The sequence below is a fragment of the Protopterus annectens genome, chromosome 17.part0, assembly GCF_019279795.1.
Source record: "Protopterus annectens isolate FY-2018-M chromosome 17.part0, PAN1.0, whole genome shotgun sequence".
Classification (NCBI taxonomy): domain Eukaryota; kingdom Metazoa; phylum Chordata; order Ceratodontiformes; family Protopteridae; genus Protopterus; species Protopterus annectens.
The window spans coordinates 801330505-801345182 of NC_056751.1; the positions used below are offsets into that span (position 1 = coordinate 801330505).

The window sequence follows — 14678 nt, forward strand, 5'->3', positions numbered from 1 at the left end:
TTCTTGGTTAAGCTAACATGTGGTAATCGATTAGATTTCTAAAGTGTAAAGAACTCCTGGGGCAATGAACAGCTGGCTACACTGTTCCCTTCTGTGTCCCAGTACAGGTTACGTAATATCAATCTGCTTCCATGATTTTTAAACAATTCTTGCTCATATTCCTTATTAGGTCCTGGTATATTACAATAATACAGGGTACAGTGCAACAGTTGTTGCTTATCAATGTCAAAGGAGGGGAACTTGCTGACGGCTACATTCATAAACTCTTCGGTTACAGTCCCTGGACCAGTCGTAACCAAGTCCTGGCTGTACCAATAAAACATTTCCCCCTCCGATTGTACTGCAAAGGTATCAATTTGTCGCTGTGCTTCCATGCCCCGCATGGTTGGGACTACTGCTATAACAAATAGTTGCATGAGGTCTCTGCCCAAGAGGTTTACTGGGCATTTTGCAGAAACAACAATTTTGCTTTTCTGAGTCAATCCTGAAACTGGATCAGTTATTGCAATATTACGGGAGAGGGGCTCCCGATACAGCTGTCCATTAGCTGCTTTTACCAGTATGTAATCAGGTGACTCCGTGTTTTTTGGCAGTTTGGAGGGATGTATCATGGTTCGTGATGCCCCTGAGTCACACAAGAATTTGACTTCCCTCCCTTCTACCAAGAGTGTAACTTCTGGTTTCGTGTCTGCTAAATAGAGCTCCAAGCTCAATAAAGCTAGGTCTAATATTTCATTTTCTTCACTGTCACTAACTTCTTGCACTTCCTCTACTCCCTCTATCACATTCTCATTTGTCCCTTCTTCGCTAGCCCCTTCTAGTGATTCTTGACTACCATATAGTCAGTCCTCACCCTCTTTGTCTTCCGTTGTTGCCTTCTTATTTTTCCTGCAATTCTTTGCCAAGTGTCCCTTTTTACCGCATTTAAAACATCCACCCCTTTTCTTTCGCCCTTCAAAGTCCTCTGATTGTTGATCAGATTGTTTGTTTCCCTGTGCATTTTTCTTGCCCTTTTTCCCGGACTGTACTAGATAAACCTCTGCTCCATCTTCTACAGAAAATACTTGAGCTTTCTTTTTCTTCTTGCTATTAAAATGCCTTTCTGCATGCCTAGCATATTCAAGTAATGACTGTAACCTGCTTGTACGATGGTCTACCATGTGTTTTGTAATAAAACTGCTTATAGGTGCAATACTGCCCTTTAAAAATGCATTCTTTAACTGCTGTTCATGTGGGAAATCTTGTGTTTGATCTTCAGGAACCTGCATTCCACAGTGGTTATTAAAACATTCTAATAGTCTGGCATAATACCGGTCAATAGTTTCACATTCTTGTTGGATGCATTGATTAATGCAAGTCCAGTCTGCCCTAGGCTTCCATTTTTCAGAGATGCGGTCTGTAAGACCTTTTACTCTGTTGTCTAATTCTGCGCTGCTATGTGGGAGGGGTCTTTGTGCATCGTCACGGGGATTCCTGTTGCCACTAATTATGTGCCAATCTGGCCCCACAATTTGTCTAACTACTTTTTCTACCTCTTCTCCATTTAAGTTATAACTCAATAACTTGTAAATCTTCAGAGAATTTTCTAAAATTAACTTTTGGATGGGGAATTCCCTCAGTGGCTTTCCGGATGTCTTCCGGAGTCCAAAGTCTATACAATAAAATAGTTGGGTCCTGATTGTCCTGACCTGCCTGAGTGTTGGGTACTTCTATAAGTGGACATATTTCTTCTCCTTCACTTATAGATCGTGAATTCTTAACCATTTGCCATAACTCAATGCCTTCATTTGAGTTACCTGCCTTTGTTCAAGACCTGGTCTCGATGGGATCTCTAATATACGGTTTTATTTTCATAATGCCTCTATCTTCAGTGACCACAGGATATCGTGGGGGTGGACCAACCTGTTCACTTGCTTCATATTCTGGTAAGGGAGGTGGAGGGGCCGATGCTATTACTAAGTTATTGTCCTCTTTATCTAAAAACATTGTTTTTGAATTGTTATTTTTTTGTTCCCTGCGGTTTACTTCCTCAATCCACCTGTGTGCCTGAGGAATTCCTAATTTACGTTGCTTTTTTACCCGACCTTTGGAATCGGTTTTGAGCTGTTTGACAAGTTTGATAAGCGAGGATTTTTCTAATTTTCTGTCAAATTCGTACTTATTAACCCATTTTATATAATATTTAATATTGTCGGCGCGCTGCGACTGCATGTATTTTGCGTCTTCTGTTAACGGTGGATTTTGGGGTCTTTTTGTGCAATTATTACCCATTTTGTTCTACCCTTTTGATCGTTATGTACCTTCTCTTATTTTTAACGTGGTACCATGGATTTTGTTATAGTCTCTTCAGAATGACTGCCTACTTATTCTGTTTCTCCTGATCTATGACAAGACAGTAATCTTTTCTGTCCCTGACTTGTAAGCAAAAATACAGTCTTGACAGAAACAATACAAATCTGGTCCCTGATCTAAAACAGAAAACAGGAAAAAGTAGATTCACCTTACCTGAGCCTACGTGATTGATCACCTGATTCACGGAGACCCGTCCTTCAGTTGCAAATCAGAAAGTGGCTGGCCTCTTTTGAACGACAATTCAGTCGGAGGGCTTTTCAAATAAGAAGAACCAATTTGGTTTCTTCCCTGTACGGTTTCAACCACCTGGTCCGTCTGATCCGAGGTGAAGAGAGGGTTCCGGTCCGTAGGACCAATCTGTCAAAGGAAAAAACTTCAAAGACCAATTCACGTAAGGTTCAAGCAAGGCACCCTTTATTAACTTGCAGCAAGGAGACAAAGCATGCTGGCATAATGGTTTGTCTAAACATTAATGATTAGTATGGTATTTTTATACAGTTCTTTCCATGTCACACAGAAATGTTACTTCTATTGCTGACATAGTTAGACACAGCTTTCTGTACTGTTCTACAGAAAATTTTACTAGACTAATTGCTGACTAGTTGAGAATAACTGCTGATTTACAAAACATCTGAGAAAAACAACCTGGCCTTGGGACTTATTTTAGCCCACCACAAACTTTCAATTCTTCATTTGTGCAGTACTAATATATGTGTTACATTTTGCCTAGATTCAAGGTACATTTCTAGCTTAGGTACAAGTAATGCTGACTACGGTTTATACTTTCAAGCATCCATTGTGTTCTTTATCAAAGCTTCTAGCAGCTGTGTACTTTCTCATGGCATAAGCAGAAAATCAATAACTCTTTGTTAAGTCTCATGACACTAGTAGAAATGAATTACTTCTTGTTATTTGGTGACATTAGCAGAAAATAAAATGCTTCTTGTTAAGTTTCTAATAGCTGTGCAGATTCATGCAGTGTGAACAGAATAAATGTATTAACCCTTTTAAACCTCAAATGCACTAAGCATGCATATTACTAATACATATTTATCCTAACAATCCCCTTTGGTAAAAACTCAGTTCCCACTAATTACCACATTGATGGGAGCCCACTGAACACTGAAGGTATTGTAAGAGACCTGGGGATGCAGGTTGACAGCAACCTCTCCTTTGACCACCACATTGCCACTGTTTTCAGAAAGTCCTTCTATGTAGCACATCTCATTACAAGGGTTTTGCATCCAGGAAGAAAGAGGTCATCATCTGTCTCTACTCTTCCTGCATTAGAACAATCATTGAGTATAATGCTTCATTTGGCATGTACCTCACTAGACACCTGCAACAGCTGGAGGGGTCACAAAAGTACTTCGCAAAGAGGATCCTAGGCATTAAACACATGTCCTTCATGGACAGACTCAAAAGACTCCAGCTATTCTCTGTCTCATATTGCCTACTTAGAGGCGATCTCTGCTTGACTTACAAAGCCATGTCTGACCCAGCTCTGTTAGAAATGCTACATCTAAAGAAATCCCAATCTCTCCACTCCACATGCTCCAGAGACCTCAACCTCATTACCACAATCAACAGAACATGCTGGAAGGACAGGTTCCTCACCCAGACACTGCCCATGCATGGGAATAGACTTCCCAAATATGTTAAGCAGAGCACCTCGCTGTCCCTCTTCAAGAGAAATCTTGATGAGTGGATGGGTAATAGAAAGTTCACCCCGGAGATCACTCCAGTGGCTCTACTTGATAGAGGCACTGGAAACTAACGTCAGGTGGCATGATGTCAGGGCATTCTATGAGCTAGGCTTGTAAAGGCTTAGAGCCATTTGTCTAGTACACACCTATGAACCTATGAACATAGCAATGGGTTGTGACAAAATCCTCAAAATTTGATTGGAGATAAGTCAATGTTTTAAAATAGCTAAAAGAAAACTTTAGTATGGGATGTTAACACAATGAGATAAGGCGAAAGAATGATAATGGCTCAACAGCAATTTCTTCTCAGTGAAGACAGATGCTTGAAGTTCAAGCAACTGGAGGAGGCACTCAAGAAGGAAAATGGAGGTTGAGTGGGAAGCTGAGATGGAGATTTTCTAGACCAGCTCAGCAAGTCATTTTTGCTAAATGACTGGCCAAAACTGAATAGAGGAGTCTGTTGGGTAGCTTATAAGAAAGTATTAAATATTTTTTTTGCTAAAATGCTGTATATATATATATATATATATATATATATATATATATATATATATTTTTTTTTTTTTTTGTTTTTTGTTTTGTTTTGTTTTTTTGTTTTTTTTTTTGTTTGGCAGGCATGACCCTAGCCCTGAGTAGCATCCTTCCTTTGCTCAGAATGATACCGCAATACAAGGACAAAATGATTAACTTCAACAATTGGCTAAACTTCTGGTGTCATTCAAAGGGGATCCAGTGTTTGTCTGCCTGGGACAACATGATTGACAGGCCACAATGCTTTGCCAGAGATGGCCTGCATCTGTCGCCCCTGGGATTCCAGATACTGGCTAAGGCTCTTTCCACCCCTATAGTTTTTAGGCAAAGCTCAAAAAAATAAACCACCACTGTAACTGATACAGGCAAGCAAAAACTGAGGGTAATGCTACTCAACGCTAGAAGTCTAAACCTCAAAATGCACTCACTCGAAGCACTCCTTAAAATGGAGAATATCGATATCTGTGCAGTGACTGAAACCTGGTTCAAGGCTCCAGGGACCACCCCTGCATTACCAGGATATAACTCATACCATACCTTTCGGCCATCTAACCAGGACCGGAACACCAAGGGTGGAGGTGTGTCCATATTCATTAAGGACAACCACACTTCCAGGCATGTTGCCCAACATAATTCATCTGAAATTATAAAAGTGCAACTAACTCTGTGCAAAACTGCAATCCATATTGTAGCTTGCTAAAGATCCCCCAGCATGCTCCAGGATTCCCACTCCTCTTTTCTTGATATAATAGAGAATATCAGGGTGCAATCAAGCACCCTAATATTGGGAGATTTCAACTACCCCACCATTAACTGGGAAAACTACTCTTGTACTAACTCCTTTCCTCAACACTTCCTTGAATTCATAAACTCCAGTGCCCTGGATCAACTTGTCCACACCCCTACCAGAGGCAAAAATATCCTAGATCTAGTAATTATCAACATGAGTGATAGGTGCTCCACACCTGAAGTCAACTGCTCGTTGGTCAGATCTGACCATAAACTAATCACCCTAGATATTCACATCCCGCCCCCACTCCCCACTAAGGAAACCAAAGTAAAAAACTTCTCTAAAATCAACTTCGTACTACTGAAGGCAGAAGTGGCCAATTTTACAACACCCATGCAGATGGACAATACAGTTACCACTGCCAAATCTTATACTAATGCACTCTATAAGCACCTATACATGGGCATGGATCATGCCATCCCTAATAGAACCAAGATGCAGACTTCTAAAAAAAGGAAACCAATCTGGTGGTCCCCTGCTATTAACAAACTCTACAAGAGAAGGAAGAAACTGTTGCAAAAGAGAACAAAATCCCACAAGTGGAGAAGCTCTCTGGTTAGCCTCAGCAAAAAGCTGAGATCTCTCATAAAATCCTCCAAAGTGAACTATGAAAATAAGATTGCACTGACTCTAAGGACAACCACAAAGCATTCTACAGCTATGCCAAGAATCTCAATGGCAACATCCAGATCTGCTCTGAGTACAGCACAATGGCACAAATTTCATGGAACCAACATCCTGGCTGATAGGTTCAGTGCCAACTTTACCCCCCCTCACCTCCTAAAAGCCCTATATCCATTCCGGAAGAATGCAGTATCCCTGCAATCACAACTGAACAGGTGAAAACTGCACTATTGAAAGCCAAGAACATAGCATCCATGGAAGAATGAACTAGCCCCCCACCTAAGCACCATGTTCAGTCATAGCCTCTCGACAGGCTTTGTACCCACTGAATGGAACATGGTAACTGTTGTACCACTCCACAAAGGGGGAGCCACCATGGACCCCAGGAACTATCGTCCTATTAGTCTGATGAGCCTGGTCTGCAAGACCATGGAGCATATTATCATGGATTTCATAAACAAGGATGTTGGTAACCTCCAAACTCTGGACTCCACCCAGTTCAGATTTTTGAAGGGCAGATCATGTCTTCTGAACGCGATCGACTTCTTTGAAACAGTCACCAAAGCCGTGGACGAGGGCAAGGCAGTCCACAGAGCCTATCACGACCTCGCAAAGGCTTTTATACACCATCCCCCTTTCTGGTATCATACATAAACTCAGCAAGCTGGGTATAAATCTGTACATCACAAGATGAGTCACCAATTGGCTCACAGTCAGAACCCACACTGTAAAAATTGCGGACTTCAAGTCTGACTCCATACCTGCAACAAGTGGAGTACCACAGGGTTCAGTCTTGGGTCCCCTCCTGTTTGTGATCTACTTCTCTGAAGTACAGGGCAACAAAACACAGAGGGCCTCTGGCTGACAAAGTTCGCAGATGACTGCAAATTGGGTGCCATAGCTGAGTCCCCAAATGACATGGACACCCTGCAAAGGGGCCTCACTGAGACTGATGCCTGGTGTCAGAGCCAAGGCCTCAAGATCAATGCCAAAAAATACATTGTCATCCCCTTTGGTAAAAACCCTGTACCCATGGACTACCACATAGGTGTCAGCCCTCTTAACACTGAAGGCATGATAAGAGACCTTGGGACTCTAGTGGACAGTAGTCTCTCCTTTGATAATCACATCGCCACAGTAGTCAGGAAATCCTTCTACATGGCACACCTCATCATGAAAGGGTTCTCATCCATGATAAAAAGAAGTCATTGCCCCCCTCTACTCGGCTGTCATCAGACCCATTATAGAGTACAATGCCCAATTTGGAATGTACCTTACAAGGCATCTGCAGCAGCTAGAAAGGCCACAAAAATACCTTACAAAGATGATTAAAAACAGCTACCCTATGCTGACCACCTCAAAAAACTCCGGCTTTACTCTGTAGCATATCACCTACTCCGAGTTGATCTCAGCCTAACATACAAAGCTATGTCAAACCCTGAGCTGCTGGACATGCTACACCTAAAAAAATCCCAATCCCTCAGAAGCACATGCTCTAGACACCTAAACCTTATCACCCTAATTAACAGAACATGCTGGAGGGATAGATTCCTGTCCCAGAGACTTCCCATACTCTGGAACAAACTACCTATCTATGTAAAGCAGAGTTTGTCACTAGCAGTCTTCAAGAAAAATCTTAATGAGTGGATGGGTAATAAGAAATTCACCCCAAGAATCACATTGGTGGCCCTGCTAAACAGGGGCACAGGTAAATAGCATTCATGGGTGGTGAAAGCTAGGGGACCTTGTTGGCTAGGCTTACATAAGCCCTAGGGCTGATAGCCTAGTACCTACCTATGAACCTATGAACCTATATCTCACCATGAATTTCTGTTAATTCAGCAATCTTTGCAAACTGAAACAAACTTATACAATTTAATATAGTTTATACAATGAATTGTGAAACTTCCATAATCATAATGGAAGAGTCCACATACAATCCTGTCTTGGTTTGTACTTTACTGTGGAGTTGCCTGGTAAGATAAGTTCTATTTGAATTTATATTTTAATCCTTATCACTGTTTTTTACTGGTTATGGGAAGAAAGTGATAGCTTGCAGACAAGAAGATTTACATTGTGTTGTTTTACCTTTAATTTTCACTGTTTGTTGACAGAAAGGCATAAATATTAGACTGGCAAGCTCTAGGCAACCTAAGGGACCTAGTCAGCTATAAAGTCAAACATACTGCAGAGAGGACAATCCAGAGCTTATCTAAGCAATTTTGTCTTAGTTTGTGATTTACTGTGGAGTTGCCTGAAGTTTTATTTGAATTTATATTTTATTTCTTACCACTGTTTTTCACTGTTTATAGGAAAGATGGGATAGCTTGTAGACTTTGATTTATAGTTTGTTATTCTACCTTTAATTTTCACTGTTTGTTGTTAGAAAGGGATATGTTTTAGACAGGCAAACTCTAGGCATCATAAGGGACCTAGTCAGCTACAAAGTGACACAGACTGCAGAGAGGACAATCCAGAGCTTATCTAAACAATCCTGTTTTGGTTTGTGATTTATTGATCTTTACTGTTAAAAAAAAGTGCAACTGTGAGCAATAGTGAGCAGAAGCTATCACATGCGATGTAAGGGAATTGCTGCTTTTGTCTGACATTCAGAACTTGTGCGATCAGAACAACTTTACTGTACTTGTTTTAGTATTTAGTTGTATATTATTTGTGTGATTTTTTTTTTTCATAGAAGTTGATTTAAGTTCTCTTTGAATTCCATGGTTACTGATTTTAATTCTTTTTTTTTCTTTTCTAATATTTTATTTACTTGAAGCTGAATATGGATTTGTTAAATGCATATGGCATTAATGATTTGCTAAAGCACAAATACTTTGTACAGTGTAATAAATCCTACGTATATTTAAAGGTAACACCTGATAACACTAGTGATCTGTGTTCTTTATGTCAAAAGTTAGATGATTTGCTTACCATTATTAGTAGCAAATCTAGACTTACTGATGGCAATTGCACTTGTTCAATTGCCATGGCTTGGTAAACTTTTGTTACATATATTAATGGCCGGACTGGTGAGATAAATAATGTTAGACAAAGAACAAATATAACTAATTTAGGAAAGGATGTGCATATTGTCTGTAAAGATCACTCATCTCCTATGAAGCAAGGCAATGCCCCTGTGCCCCTGACAACTTTGGAATTCTGGATGCAAGTATTCAGCAATCTGAGGACTCAGGAGTGTTTAGAAGGAAATAAAAAAAAAGAAAGAAAGGAGAAAGTTCACAACAAATAACATTGAAGAAAAAGAAACTAATAAATGTCTGTAAAGTAAAGAAAATACATATTAAAAGGGATACTGCTTTGTTATGTAACACAAAGATTACAGGTAATAACATTTTTTCTTTCAGAAAACTTTCAGTCTACAGAAAAAGGTAGCATGTTTCCAAAAGAGAAGGTAGGAAAAAAGACGCAGGGGGCAGGTGAAAAGGAAAAGATCAAAACTGAATGTGAAAGGATTGAAGAAAATTACTGTAAGAAAAAACAGGAAAAAGATAGATGTTGACAACATGGCTCAAGCTGTGGATGTACAAAGCCAGCTGGATGAGAATTGCATGCTTGCATATGTAATACACAATGAAAACAGTGGGATTAATAAGACTAATTGTGATGAAGATCACTGTTTTGTAACAATTTATAGAGCAGATATTACTGAATCAGAAGTTGAAGAGTCTTCAGATCCAGTCAGAAATGATATTCTTGTAATTGGAGGTTCAGTTATTACAGGCACTACTACTTACATTTGCAGAGAAAATAATGAACATCGAATAGTGTTATGCTTGCCAGAAGCAAAAATCGAAGATGTGAGACAAACTTTAGAACACCTTAATGTTTGGAAGTACGGATCTGTTTTTATTCATCTGCACAAATTATCTCATCCACAAGGACTCTCTGAATGTTAATAGGGAACTTACAGCCCTCTTAAATAGTATAGCTTGTACTGGTATTAGGAAATATTTTTCACAAATGAGATAGAGAAAGGACAGTCAGGTTACCTTGAATGAAAAGATGTTTTGGCTAAATACTAACATGAAAAAACAATGTCCCATTTAAAAAAATGGAAAAGTGTAGAGCATCTGGGCCTAATTTTATGCACACGTGTTCAGACAGGATGGTGTGCATTTGTCAAGATCAGAGAAGAGAATTTTTGCAGCAGATACTTTGCAATATTTGACAAACACAAGGCAAGATTTTTGTGAGGTTGAAAATTTAACAGTTCACAAATAGCAACATTTGATGCATCTCTGATGGTTATTAACATTAAGAGCATTAATAATAAAGGTTTTTCTATTTGAAAATGTGCTACGTTCCCACAAGATTGATGTTGTTATTGTTTGTGAAGCATGGTTAAAGAACAATGACTACAAACCAGGTCTGTCAGGGCATTTACTGTAAGTTTTTACTGTAACAGACATTCTAACAAAAAATCAGGTGTAGGTGTTATGTTAGCTGATTAATGATAGTTATGAGAACTGTGATTATTACTTGTTCAGTGATAACACCAATACTACAGATTGTAACTGTGACAATAAAGACAACACTGGAACACATAACAATTGTTGGAGTGTATAGACCACCAAAGTCAAGTGCTGATGACCTAGAGGAATTCAGACAATTCTTGCATGAAACACAGGAGGGAGGAGTAATAGTGGCTGGGGACATAAATTTACTAGAAACAGACTAGAATGATATTGATTCAGCAAAATTAATAAGGAAATTATTCACAACGTATGTTCAGGAACAACAATTGCTTCAGATTGTAAAGAAATCTACCAGGAAAAGAAACACAGTAGACATTGTTTGTGTTCCTAAATAAATTACTGCTTTTTATGTGAAGTTTACTACTGTTGATGTGCAGTGATCATGGGGTTACAAAGATTAATTTGTTGCTAGATTATTCTGACAAACTGAAATCTAAGCCAATGCACAGAAGATTAATTACAGATTATATGGAAACAAAACAGTCACTATGTAAAATTAATTGGAGTAATACAGTCGGTGGAAAAACTGCAGAAGAAATATAAAAAGTTTTTAAAGAGAAATTGTTTCAGTGTAAAAAGAAAACATATGTTTAACCTCATGATCTAGGCATACAATGTTGGGGGGTATATTTACATAAGAACAAGATACCTGATTAAGGTGAGAGACAAAAAGTATAAGAAATGAAAAATAGGTTGAAATACAACTTTGAAAACTGAAATAAACAAGCTGGACAAACAAAGCACAGTATGAGAGAAGCTCAAGAAAAATTTTAAGAAAATTTATATAAAGGTGTTGCACATAACAGGAAACCATTTTATAAATATGTAAGTTGTGGAAGGAGTAAAGGCATACAAATTGATAAACCGTGTATAGCTTTCTAAATTTATTTTCCAACACAATAGATTATAGATATATTTACTAAATCTTATGAAAAACGATTTGACTCTATAAAGGGGTGATAAGTTGTTCTAGTGATATCCAGGTAACCTCAGATACTTGAATCAAAACAGATTATACTGAAAAAGAAGTATGCAAACTGGATCCAAACAAAGCACAGGAAGGAGACAGGATTAATAATAATGACCTGAGAACACTTCAGCAAGAACTAATAGTACCATTTTAACTATAATTTTCTAGGTTGTAAAAATATGGAGAGATTCCTCATGATTGAAGACATGCACTTATTAAACCTGTCTTTAAGGGAAAGGGGAGGAGGACAAACCCAGAGTCATATAGACTCTTAAGTCTACTTTCATAGTATAAAAAATAATGGAGAAGGCATCGTAGGGTAACTTATTGTTTGAACTGGAAAGATTAGGACTTGAAACCATATATTAGCATGCAGATATTGAAAATAGATCAATATAATAACAGCTATGAATTAAAATTTTAGCATTTGATAAGATGGATAGCTGCATGGCTTAAAAATAGGACATGGCAAGTATCATACAGCTACTGGGCAAATTAAATTTTTGACTACAGTCAGAGTTCCCACAGAGCTCTTTTATAGGCCTTTACTTGCTTAAATTGTATCTTTCAGACTTATCTTTTTCATCTGAGGTGCTCTACGGTCTGTATGAAGATTACCTAAAATTGAGTAAACTGATTGCATGTGTTACAGATAGGGCATAACTGCAGAAGAACTTGACTAAATTGACCATTTGGGCACAGGAGAATAATATGCTCATCATCATTTTCTTCTTTTGGCTGTTCCCATTAGGGGTCACCACAACGGATCATCTGTTTCCATTTCTTCCTGTCCTCTGCATCTTGCTTTGTCACAACAACCATCTGCATGTCCTCTCTCACCACATCCATAAACCTTATCTTAGGCCTTCCTCTTTTCCTGTTACCTGGTAGCTTCATCCTTAGCATCTTTTTCCCAATATACTCAGCATCCCTCCTCAGCACATGTCCAAACCAACGTAATCTTGCCTCTCTGGCTTTGTCTCCAAACCTTCCAACCTGGGATGACCCTCTAATATACTTATTCCTAATCCTGTCCACCCTCGTCACACCCAGTGCAAATCTTAACATCTTTAACTCTGCCACATCCAGCTCTAACTCCTGCCTTTTTGTCAATGCCACTGTCTCCAACCCATATAACATAGCTGATCTCACTACCCTCTTGTAGACCTTCCCATTCACTCTTACTGGTACTCGTCTGTCACAAATCACTCCTGACACTCTTCTCCACCCACTCCATCCTGCCTGTACTCTCTTCTTCACCTCTCTTCTACACTCACCATTACTCTGAACTATCGATCCCAAGTATGTAAACTCATCCACCTTTGCCACCTCTACTCCTTGCATCCTTACCATTCCTCTATCCTCCCTCTCATTCACACACATATATTCTGTATGCTGATAAATACATCAAAAACTATGCATATGTGATTTGGGAGACATAAATTAAAAGGTGAATAAATATTTAATATAGCAAACAGTAAATGAAACTGTAGATTAATTTAAGGACCTGGGTATATGAATAAATCCAGCTTTCAGTTTTTTATAATCATATCAACATTAATGGTTGTATAAAAAGATTTATAAAATCTAGGGAGTCAGAAGGGATGAAGTTGTTGTATGTTAGTTACATTAGACTTAAACATGAGTAGGGAATAACAATATGGAAACCTTATAAGAAAACAACCATGAGGAAACTGGAAAGATTACAGCGGAAATATACCAAGGGCATCTATGGATGTGAAAATTTAAGTTATCATGAAAGACTAAAATATCTGAACTTGTACAGTGTCTCTTATAGAAATTTAAGAGGAGATCTTATTCATTATATATGTCATTTAGAGACAAGTACATCTGGGAATCTTTGGGGTTATCAAAAAGTAGTAGAGAATCATCATACAACCTATGTAGAAGATTCTACATGAATGAGAAGTGCACTAAATAGGTCTCTGAGAAAGCAGCTGATTCATGGACCAGAATTCCAAATTACATTAAAGCAAGAACTAGTTTAGATAGTTTTAAGAACAGCCTGGACACTTATTATGGGAACAATTGTTTTCGTATAGTGGCAGGCTAGAAAGTTATTAATAATGTCTGTGCTTGAACTATTTATATGTATGTATGTATTTATGTACCCCCACTAACATATATTGTGTCTGTCACCTGAAGAACATTATTTCAAACTTCTTGTTTCCCCACATAAAACTCACTAATGTTGTTACATTTCAATTCAGCTTTCGTTTTATGCTCTGCATTAGTCTATGGCAACTACTCTTTTATACATTTTTATCATTCTGCCCTTTTAGCCTTATGCAATAGGGCTCATTACACAATTCATCATCATGATTATTTGAATTTTTACACAATCCTGCCACTTTTCCTTCAATCTAAACACAGCAGCAAATATTTTCTCCATTGGCATTCTCTTCTGAAAAACGGCCTCCCACTCATCCATACATTTTACTTGAACTTTTCGTATTCTCAGTCAGCCCCAAAAGATATGTGTTAGAAAAATATGTATTAATATGTGTGCATTAGTGCCTTTTTAGAAGCCCAGAAGGGTTAATACATTTATTCTGCTTTATGCTGAACAAATCCATATTAATGGCAAATGCTTTCTGACCTTGTATTTTGTCAGCGCAGCTAAAATCTTGTTTATGTCTTAGGAAATATACTGAGAAGCAGATGTTTTTCTGCTTGGTTAGGAAAATAATGAATAGAACAATACTGCTTTCTATAATGTTATTTAACTTAGACAATTAGCCCTGTCTGTGGTATGAGAACATACACAGCTGCAGGAAGGATAGATAAAGTGGAACAAAGACCGCTTGAAGAATATGAACTATAATCTGTGATTCTCAGTCCAAAAAGATGCGTGACTTTCCAATGAGCAATAAAATGAAAGTAGAAATTCAAACAAATAAATCCATGTAAGTTAGCAAATTGTTTATTCCAAGCAGTAGCGCTTAGCCAAAGGCTTCTTCAGACTCTTTACACAAACTAAAACTTTGAACATCACTTTTAAAACCAACAAAAGCTTGTGATAGGATCTCTATAATCACATGTTTCCTTCATTTAAAAATACAGTAACCCATTAAACTCAGTTCCATGAATGTTACCTTGTTCAGCTAAGAAAAATACTGGTATATTAAAAGTAAGAACTGAATAGTTCAAAATAAACATACATAAAAACATACATAAAAACATAC

The 14678-nt window shown here is 38.2% G+C and overlaps 1 protein-coding gene across 1 annotated transcript in view; it reads right to left on the reverse strand.

Annotated features, from left to right (window-relative positions):
• LOC122791526 (extracellular calcium-sensing receptor-like) overlaps nt 1-14678 on the reverse strand; it is a 198556-nt gene that overhangs the window by 168591 nt on the left and 15287 nt on the right. The window lies entirely within an intron of this gene.